Source organism: Abramis brama (assembly GCF_963993115.1).
Source record: "Abramis brama genome assembly, chromosome: 10".
NCBI classification, from domain to species: Eukaryota; Metazoa; Chordata; class Actinopteri; order Cypriniformes; family Leuciscidae; genus Abramis; species Abramis brama.
In genome coordinates, this window is record NC_139972.1 from 27,440,460 (window position 1) to 27,449,421 (window position 8,962).

Below are 8,962 nucleotides of genomic sequence, written 5' to 3' on the forward strand. Positions count from 1 at the left end.
CTCAGTTCTCATTCGAAAAAGTCTCGATAGACTGAGCAGCCATCGATGTGGCTCCACACACATAGTGGCGTGAGCAGATGGCAAAACAGATGATCTGCTCTCGATTGCCCATCTACCATCCATATTTATTTTACACTGACTGGCTCCGGGTTTCCCTCCGCCTACATACACTCCCGACTGCACCAGCAAAGCCACACCGCTTACCACAATCTCTGATTAGAAGACAAAAGAAGAAGTGCGAAGACGAGAGAGTGGAAAGAACTAGCTATACATGGGGCCAAAGCCAACACAAACACACTTTCACAAAAAAATAAATTCCTAGTTCGCCCAATGGTCAGCCATCAAAGTTCTTAAATAACTTAATATTGATCAAAGCAAGCAGCAAATCCATGAGTTGTTCTGAGCTACTGATCATGAGTAAAGTTCGGGTCGATGGCGTCCAGCGTGATTTATACAGCTTCCTGGAGTGCCGATAAATGAGTGGACTGATTGGCCAGTGGAAGGAGGAGGAAGAGGAGGAGGAGGAATGAACTTGACAGTTTACTCCTTTTGATCTTGCGGTACTTCCTCTGGAAATGAGAACGCTTGCTTCAGACAAATCCTCAGCAAGACATCTCATTTGGCTTGGGAATTCGCCAAAGCTTAGAGGCTGAAAATTGGTCTTCATCTCAGCAGCTTAATGGAACCCCTGCTTTTTTATGTCACCCAGGCAAAAGGAGAACATCAATTGTCACAGACTGAGCCAGACTGTGCAGTCTTCACTTTTGTTCATTTTGCAGGAAAGTTAATGTCAGCTATTTTTTGCCTTATCTACCATCTAAACAGAACTACCCCCATACCAGGTTTTTTTTTTTTTTTTGGAGAATGTCTCTGAATATTTAGAGGATTGAGGCTTGAGTGGACCTGGCAGCATTCCTCCGCAGTGACCGAACTTGCGGTTGATCATCGGAAGTGACATGGCGGGTGTCCCTCAAGGCCTTTGGCTGAGTGAGCAACTCAATTAAAAGCGGACTGTGGGGGCTCCGAGGGGGCCGCATTCCCCCGCCCCACCAAACCGACCTCGAGTGAGCCCGGTGTGCTCGTAGCCATCATCCCGAGCTCAGCTGACCATTTGCTCTGGTTCACTGACTGAAGATGACTCAATGCCTGACTAGGCCCTATGATCACATCGTATCATGCATGCTCAGATATCACTCACAAACACACATTGCGCATCCACAGTGCAGCAGATGTCTGTTTAGTCCTGTTCAATGCTTGTCCCCCAGGGTGCATGTGCCAACATCCATGGAGTTTTCCAAAGGCAATCTGCTCTGTATGGAAGCCATCTTAATGATCGCCAACAAAGTACAGAAGACGTATCACTTTAGTTCAAAGGTATATGGCCTAAAATCAGCTACACACAGAAGATGGGCCACCATTAGAGAGCCACAACTATTTAGACTGGACAAACATTCCAGCACCATCATTAGAAGGCCTTGGATTGAGGAGGAAAGAGTCAACAACAAGTACTAAACAAGCAGCTGCCATGGTGCAAGGTTGGGAGCTTGTTAAAGCTGAGAAAAATAATGTGGCTTCATTTGTCGAAAGGAAACAGTAATGTGGAGATACTGGAAATAAGGACAGGATTGAGTTTTACAAAACTGTGGTATGCTAGCATGCTCTCACCTACAAAAACTGTTAAACAATTACACTTCAAATACTGAAAATACTGTACTATTTTGTCCTTGTTGTGAAGCACAAATAATAATTTAGGTAATTATTCAGGGGATATAACAGTCAAAATTAGTTCACTCACTAGTCACACATTCATTGAGAGTGCAATTATGCAATGGTTCTAATGAGTACAATACGGAAGGTAGAAACAAAGTGTGTACAACTGTGGAAAAATAATTAGAGATATTGAGTAATTAGAAGTAATAAGATTTCATTGGGCAATAGGCCCTTTTATTATTAATGTCCCTGAGCTAGCTTATTTCAAATTGAATTGTTATAATAAAAAGAAAAGGAAAGTTAATAAAAGATCTAAGGCATATTCCTCAAACTTGTTAAACGTTTTGTTCAGCCCAGAGGCTTTTTACATACATCGTTACGCATCCATTTACTTTACCTCATGAATAATACGTAGACTTTGTTTACTGCCAGGTGAAACAGGGTGTCATGCATCTCTCAGCCATCAAGGTGTCCTATCAAAGAATTGAGTCTGGGCTACGTGTTTGATTGATGCATGCTGTCAAAAGCGTGGGGTGCTCGCAAGCGTCATTGTTCAAGTTGTTTTTGTCTGAGCCTCTCTGTCTCTGACCCTGAAGAAGACATAACAGGGCCGTGACCAGCAGGGGCAAGCACCTTTATAAAACCACGCGGACAATGACTCAGAATGTCCCCACCGACTCAACCACATCTATCAATCTCTGTCTGTCTGCCGTAGGGGCTGTCAGACTCGCTCCTCTCTGTATCTCTGTCTCTGCGCGTCACTCCTTCTATCCTTTTTCTTCATTCGATCAAAGGGCTTTGTTCCTAGGAAGCCACAGGACTTCTTGTCCACCTCACTTACTGCAAACAACTGTAAAGAATATTGAGGTTGATGTAGATGCAAGGTTGTGGCCATTCAAAATTGAATTGAGAATACCTTATAAATTCCAATTTAATTCCCAAATTTGATTGGAAGTAAGAAACAACGCAGAATTGCAATTTGATTTTATGGAAGTAGATTTAAAATTAATTTAAGACAAATTAAAATTTAAATGTTTGCTTAAAATAAATAAATTGCTGCCTTAAATTCTTAAGTAAAATCACCTTGGATGTTAAAATCATTTCAACTTAAATTACATTAAACTGACTTAAAAATGAGTTGACTCTTGTATAACTTAAGAATTGAAAGTCGCTTAACTTATTTTGATAGGTTAAAGCAATATAAAAACATTTGTTGTCATAACTTATTAATCATAATTTTGTACAGTGTTGTCTGAAAGGTTTGAAAATGACCCTATCCCTAAATTGCTGTATCCATAAGGTCTATAAAGGTTAGAGATAGATAGATAGATAGATAGATAGATAGATAGATAGATAGATAGATAGATAGATAGATAGATAGATAGATAGATAGATAGATGATAGACATTTAATTGTAAATTTGTAATATTTTGTAGCTAACCGTTAAAGAAAACTTTATTTCCCAGAATGCATTACCAGTTTCTTCAGTCTGCAATTGGTCAATGACACAGTGTAGATGGAAGAGTCGTCGCCGCAAAGAGAAACAACAGCTGCTGACGGATTGGGGTCATTGTTGTGTGCTTCTACTGTGACTCCGTCCCCTCAGCATACATGATGAGCTTCATTAGAGGAGAGGGATGAGAGATGCTTCACTTGCCATGCGAAGTGACTGAAAACAGCACCGTAAACAAGACAACTGATTAAATGTCAACTGTGCGTCCGCAGGAATTAGGACCGTTCCCCAAAGTGAAACGACTTTGGAAAGTGACACACATGCACACGCAACTCACCCCTTCATACAGTAAGTGATGTTCATAAATATAAGATGGGCAGAGCTATGATTCAGCCATTACAAAGTTGTCACTCCTCTCAGTCGAGTGAGACAAAAAGGGGACCAAGGGAGACAAACGTTGCCCGGCAGTCTATTCCGTGAAAGGCAGGGAAAAGAATGTGATTGTGAATGTGTGTGATTGTCTGTAGACCTCTGTTCTTGTGTGGGTATGTGTTGGACAGGGATGGAAAGACGGTTGCCTCACAGCGGTGGGACTTGTCATGCCCAAATGCTGTCAAGCGTGGACTCCAGTGACAGGCGTGTCACACCCAGGGCAAGCAGGCTCGTCCCCTGCCAAGGTGAAGATTACAATGATCACTGTCTTCAGCTGCACGGAAACCACCCGGGACCCACGTCTCGGAGTTGGGAGTCTGTCGAAATACCTCTCTCAATCACCAGGCTAACTCTCCCTGCAGCAACTCATGAATACAAAGATTAAAGTGTTTACAGTTGGGATACATTATATGGAATTTAAGTTTGGCTGATATGGGTAAACAGGTCAACTACCATCTAAAGCAGCATTCGGACCAAATTTAAAATGCAATGTTTGACAAAGACAGCAACTCCAACCACGCATACACACCACACAAATAGTGCTCTTCATTGCATAAGAAATTAAACATTACTGATTCCAATAAGCTAATAATTCAATACTTCCAGCAAAAACAGAAAAGAACAAAACTAACTACCATTAATGAACTTAATTACACCTATTTATCTCAATTTTCATCATTTTCTTGTGCAACACGCAAGCTAAATATACGTGCAAGCTCTTTTTTTAAATAAATGTGATGTATGGAAGTAGAAAGAACATACTCTTCACTGCACTGACATTAGCACAGCACTGACTGAAGCAAACATACACCACTGTGTTCATGTAACCGCCCACATCCTGCACAAGCTCCACTCTACAGCACAACAAGTACAGTACCAAAAACTCAAATAAAACTGAAACATTCCTAAAAATACAACATAACTACACATTAATACTAACAAGTCTTTCACATTATTCAAAAACACATTATATAACACTTAATTTCAACTTCCACACTTACATCCCGGAAACTAGAAATTCACTGTACAAATTTGAGTGTTAAAATTGACAGAAAATTTATGAGAATTGTGATGCTGGTATTGATTAAGTTGTTTTTATTTTTTGAGTGTTGAATACAATTGTTGTGTGATTAATCAAAATTGAGTTTCGATTTAGATTTTGGCTTCCATCGATTATGAAATTAGGATAATCGAGATAAAACGATTATTGTGCCGTATTCCGTTCGTTTCCAGCAATGCGCTTTCATTCCTCCTTAAAAGATCAAATTTAGCGTGCATATCAGTAAAATCATTTAATGTGACCCGTTTCCGTCTGCAGGGGCGTAGTTTGCAGGTGGGGGTTGAGGAATGTAAAATGACTGAAGCCCAATTATTTAATTTTCCAGTGGTGCGTGAATCACCATATATACTCACCAGCGCGCTCCAAAGGTGTGATAAGATTTGTGCGAAACATTCCTATATTGCGAAACTGATGATAAAATGTGCAACCCATTTGGAATTTACCACTTTATATTGGTATAGAGAAATTCAAACATGATCTAAAACAGCCACGTAAACTAAAAAGTCTGATGAAAAGTGGAGAAAACCATCTTGCACCAACATCCTGCAAATTAAAAAAAACTTTTAATCTATGACCACTCTTTATCACGTTTTATTGTACTTATTGTGGCAAATTTTGACTAACTTGTAGAACTTATAATAGATAATCGGTTAAGGGAATATATTTTCACCAATCACCGACAGGGTGATTGTTGTGAGGTTTTCGCGTGCAGCCGTCATAGGCAGCCGTGCACGAGCGCAAAACCTCACAACACCCGCCCCTGTCGGTGATTGGTTGGAACACTATTTGTTTTGGTTTTGAGTGTTGGTGAGCGCAGTTGTTTTTGTGTGCAGATCTCAGAGCCTAGGCTGCCTAGAGAGACGCGGTTTTTGACGGCTTGCTTATGGGGCGGGCAGCTAGCGGATCGTTAGGAAAGATTAGATGAATGTGATCATTTATGTTTCGGCCTGAAATCGCTGATACAACCTTTAATGACCAAACAATCAGTTTTCCCCATGTGTAAAATGTGTTCTGTTCTAATGATGATGATATTAAAACCTGGCCTTCAGTTGTTCCAATATACATATATATATATCGCTATCGTTAAATAAATTACTCCTATAAGGTTTTAATATATATGGCCCATACACTCATAATCGTGATTACAGTATTGACCGAAACAACCATGATTATGATTTTAGCCATAATCGAGCAGCCCTTAAATCAAATTATGTTTTTCCCTTTGTTCAGTACATTTTGAGATTGACTTCTCTGTGAAGGCTACATGTGATGCCTCTGGCCAAAACAAGGCATCTTATTTGGCAGCATAATTCTGCTGCCTACTGTTTGGATCGGCCTGTAATATTGGTAGAGTGCCTATGATGCCTGAAAATGCTGTCTATACTCACTAGGGTTTGGAACAATGCCTAGAAGTGTCCCTTATCTTTGTGCAGTGCACTAGTCTTCTATAGTACTCACAAGGAAACAGATTAGTTTGGCAGGTAAATGAGCCATGACATGAGTAAACAGTATGCAAGGCTTAGAAGTCATATGGCCAATTACTGTATAAAAAATAAAATAAAAAAAAGCATACAGCTAATATCTCCACTCAGGAAGTAGGTGGGGTATCTAAAAGTTGAATATATATATATATATCTGCCTCAGAGTAAAAGCTGTGAAATATTCAAGTAGTCACATTCCAGGTGATATACACTACTGTTCAAAAGTTTAGGGTCATTAAGATTTTTTTTTTTTAAAGACAGTAATACTTTTATTGAGCTAGAATTCATCAGAAATGTTTCTTAAGCACCAAATCATCGTATTAGAATGATTTCTAAATGATCATGTGACACTGAAAACTGGATTAGCTTTTCCATCACAGGAATAAATTACATTTTAAAAAATAAAATAAAATGACTTAATTTTAAGTACAATCAACTTGGATGTATAAGGCAGCAACTTGTTATACAGTGGACTTCCAACCACAAATGTATGTAGCACTTTCTCACATAAAACTTTCCTGACAGATCTGTAATTTCCTTAATTTTATAATTTCCAGTCATATGTCAAAAACCTAAGAAATCTAGAGCTGAGCGACATTTTAAGCAGCTCTGTTTATTTATCTGGCATTTAGAAGGGCAACTGAAGAGGGTTCTGAGAAAAGGTGAGCTCTGATCAAATACAATTTTTGTAAAACAAAATAATTGTCTATCTCCATTGTGTCTGAGTAAAGGTTAACGATGTTAACAGCCACTGGCTGGGGCTGAAGGACATTAAATGAAATACACACAGCCAGATCTTGTTGATTGTCAGTATCAGCACCACCATGATAACATGCCATTAATTAGCATTACCATATCAGAGAGACACTAGCAGACGGGAAGTGCGCCGTCAAATGGCCCCTGAAATAACCATGATGGGTGACATTTGATGCACCACACTTTGCCACTTTCACTGCATTGTCCCTAAATTAGCCATGAAAGATGTGTATTCCAGGGGCTTGAAGAGCCTTAATCCTTTCACAAGTGCAATATAAATACCAGATTCTCCTCCTACCATAAGATTACTTCATGCATTATAATATATAATAAAATATAAAACAGTTGACCCGACCGTATTGCAAATGCGATGCGTTTATTATTAAATAATAATTCAGCTAAAAGTTTGCAACTCCCTATAACACACTGACATAGGCTATTTGTAGGTCATTGCTGATATTGCATGCTAAATAAAATATTATGCAATGCAATACACCAAAAATGCCACATTACAAAATACATTAAGGGCCAGATTTATTAAACAAGGCAAATTAGCATGAGAGCGCAATTCCATAAAAGTGCAGATGGAAGTGGAAAGTTCTGCACGTGATCTACTGACAATGCGCAAATTAAAGAACACAGACGCAGCTCGGATCATTTCCATAATGGCCAACACAATATGCCAACAACAGCGCAGAATACCCTTTGGTTTAAGACACAATGTATTTTATGGTGCAAATACCAGTAAATTGATGAGTTCAAACCTTAGTAAATCACCTTGCGTGATTCATTTAAACACTCTCCTTGCATACATTTTTCGTCTGAATTGGAAACTCCAACAAATGCATATGCAATGAGGTCAGCCACAAAAATAACCCTGTCAACGCCTTTTCAGTGCTCATTTTTCACTGCGAGTCTTTAGTAAATCCTGACAGTAGTTTTTAATGCCAAAAGAGGGTTTTGGACTGGTGCAAGCTGTTAGTAAATCTGGCCCAAAAAGGTTGCAAATTTTAGATCTCTCATTTAATATTTATATGATATCACTTACTAAGTGTCAAGCCAAACTTAACTACATGCTAAAGTTTGTTTACATTGCAGTACGGGGTGTCACTTATCTATCGGAAAATATATTGTAAACTTTCAGCTAACTACTTATTTGTCTGTCTGCAACGTAAAACAAATGTGTCGTATAACGCTGTTGGGTAGACAGTTTGAGCAGTTGTTGCTCTAAATGTGAAATAACAAGAGCGTGACTAGCCCTTCTGTCTGGTTAAGCCTGAATGCTGATTTGATTGTTAAGACAATCAAATTTAAAAATACTAATGACTGCAGGACGAAGGGTGTGGTACAACCATTACCTACAGAGATCAGTGAAACCAAAGAAAGGATATAGCACCCCTCCCTCAAAACACACACACACACACACACACACACACACACACACACTCGCTCAGCATCAGCCCTCTCAGGGGATGATAATAGGAAGCCACAGTGGGGCTGTGATTGCATCAGCGCTTTGATCTGACCGCTAATTGCTGGTGACAGACAGGGTAGCGACAGCGCCACTTCCCTGCTTGATGCACAGGCCTCTTATTCTCAGGGAAAGAGAGAGAGAAAGGCTGGGATGGGCTTTAGGAAGCTCGATTTAATCAGGGCCCTCACGGGAGTCCAGATAAAACCACATTAGCCTTGTGCAGGATTAACTAGAGAAAAGAAATCAGCTGTAAACCCCTTAAGTTGATAGTACGTAAGAAAGGCTAAGACTTCTGTGCTACCTTTACAGCGTGAAAGACACACATTAAAGAAGACAAACAGCAACATACTTATAGGTGACATCAAACATCAATGATAATGCATTTAATGATAACAAAGCCAATGTCATATGCAAAAAAAATTAAGTAATCCACAGTCGCCTGGTCATTACTGCAAAGGGCTTTGCATCACCCTGAAGGGGTTTATTTTGTGATAATGACTGGCTGACTGCACATTTCCCGCTTTGTACACAGCTACTTGCTGTATAAATAATTAAAAGGACATGAACAACTAATCTGAGTTGAAATTCAGAGACCA